Genomic DNA, 2,125 nt, shown 5'->3' on the forward strand with positions numbered 1-2,125 from the left:
TAAATCCGCGCACCGGGGGGACCTGGAGGGGAGGGAGAGTTTTGTGCACACGTGGGGCGGTCCCCACATGTGCACAAAAATCAGAAACCCTGTCAAAAATATGTAAACATCCCCCCGAAACTGACAGAGCGTCCCCTGCGCATACGCAGGGAACGCTCTGCAGCCGGCCTCCTGCCGCTGTTTCGGAGTGGGGAAGGCCCAGCGAGGCCCGGGGGGAATCAATGAGGCCAGGGTGGCTGCAAGCCGCCCGGCCTCGCATCGGAGCAGCTGGAGGGGGAAATCAACGAAGGCATTGAAGGGGGGGGAGGACAACGAGGCCCGGGTGACTGCACGCCACCCGGCCTCGGATCGGAGCGGGGAGGGACAACGAGGCCTGGGCGACTGCACGCTGCCCGGCCTCAGATCGAAGGGGGGGAGTCAACGAGGCACGGGCGACTGCACGCCGCCCGGCCTCGGATCGAGGGGGGGGGAACAACGAGGCCCGGGCAACTGCATGCCGCCCAGCCTCGGATCGAAGGGGGGGTGGAGGACACGGGGGTAACCAGCAGGATGGAGGGGTACTTACCTCCTCCTACTGCTTCCTCCTCTGCCTCCCCCCCCCGCGAGTATCGCGGGTCCACCCCTTGTTCTATTACTATTTTAAAAACATCCATAAAGATCTAATTGGATTTTTAGAAAATGAATGCGGGCAATGAGGTGAAGACTGCAACCCCACACTATTGGGTGTTGTAAATAAGAAGCGGGAGACTGACCAGTTATGAAGGTGCACAGAGAGTTTATATAATTATAAAGGTGAATATATATAGAGATATTTACCGGCTATTGAACAGCATGTTATGCCTTAGTCTATGAGAACTGAGTCCCCACCAGCTTACTAAGCTGATAGCTATTATGCTAAACCCCAGCCAATCTCTAACAGGGTGATGTAATCATTTATTTTATTTATTTTATTTATTGAATCACTAAATCTAACAAGACCTGAAAGAGTAACACCTGCTAGAAAACACCTGGCTGCAATTACATGATTTCTAGCATGACAGCTAGGTCTGACAAACAGATCAAACTGATCTATAGTAACTGCTTGCTACCTCTATCACTCTGACATATATCTCAATACACACCTTACTTAGAAGAAAGCCCCCGCTAATCGCTCTGGGGCTTAGTCCCGTAAGCAGGCACAGGATGAGAGCCTGCTCCAGGGTTGCTGCGTCTCAGGGTTTCACTCCCCCCCTCGCCCCGCCAGGCCCAGACTCACATTTGAGAGCTCATCCCCGTCTGAATTTTTTTTTTTGTCCAAAGAACCGCAGTGGAGCAAACTCATGCGTGAATATTTTCCAGGGAAGTCCTCACAGCATCGTTCCCCAAACCCAGGCACGCCTCTAAGATTAATAATAATTATTGTATGGCAGCGTGTGTAGTATAGCTAGGAGATCCTAAGATTGTCTGGCAGCCGGTCTCTGCGAACAAACTCTGTGTGAACAAAGTTTCTGATCGGTTCGTATATCCTCCAGTCGTGGATGACCCACAAGTCAAAGGCAGGCATAGAGACCAAGATCACAAGGGAAGGGCGATCGGGGAGGGGCCTTGGCTCAGTGGCAGAGCCTCTGCTTGGCACGCAGAAGGTCCCAAGTTCAGTCCCCGGCATCCCTAGTTAAAAAGACCAGGTATCAGATGATGGGGAAGACCTCTGCCTGAGACCCCAAAGAGCCGCTGCCAGTCTGAGTAGGCAATACTGACCTTTGATGGACCCAGCATCTGATTCAGTAGAAGGCAGCCTCATGCATCAGGGGAGGGGCTGTGGCTCAGTGGCAGAGCCTCTGCTTGGCACGCAGAAGGTCCCAGGTTCAATCCCCAGCATCTCCAGTTAAAGGGATCAGGTAGGAGGTGATGCGAAAGATCACTGCCTGAGACCCCGGGGAGCCGCTGACAGTCTGGGGTGGCCAAACTGCAGCTCTTTCACACATGTTGTGTGGCTTCCAGGAGGGTGGCTGGGGAAGCGAAAGGGTTTGCTTTAGATGGGGGGGGGGAGCAGAGAAAGAAAGCAACTTTAATTTTAAATGCATTCCTATAGTCCCCCTCCGCCGGCCAGCTTGGAGAAGGCATTTGTCTCTTTAAATCCCTTCTC

At 53.3% G+C, this 2,125-nt stretch overlaps 1 protein-coding gene across 1 annotated transcript in view; it reads left to right on the forward strand.

Moving 5' to 3' along the window:
* Positions 1-2,125, forward strand: part of DLEC1 (deleted in lung and esophageal cancer 1) — a gene marked incomplete at both ends in the record, with an annotated part of 64,595 nt that overhangs the window by 10,831 nt on the left and 51,639 nt on the right. The gene's annotated exons all lie outside the window — the stretch shown is intronic.

This window comes from Gekko japonicus, unplaced genomic scaffold (genome assembly GCF_001447785.1).
Source record: "Gekko japonicus isolate JY-2015 unplaced genomic scaffold, Gekko_japonicus_V1.1 scaffold4882, whole genome shotgun sequence".
In the NCBI taxonomy this organism is placed as follows: domain Eukaryota; kingdom Metazoa; phylum Chordata; class Lepidosauria; order Squamata; family Gekkonidae; genus Gekko; species Gekko japonicus.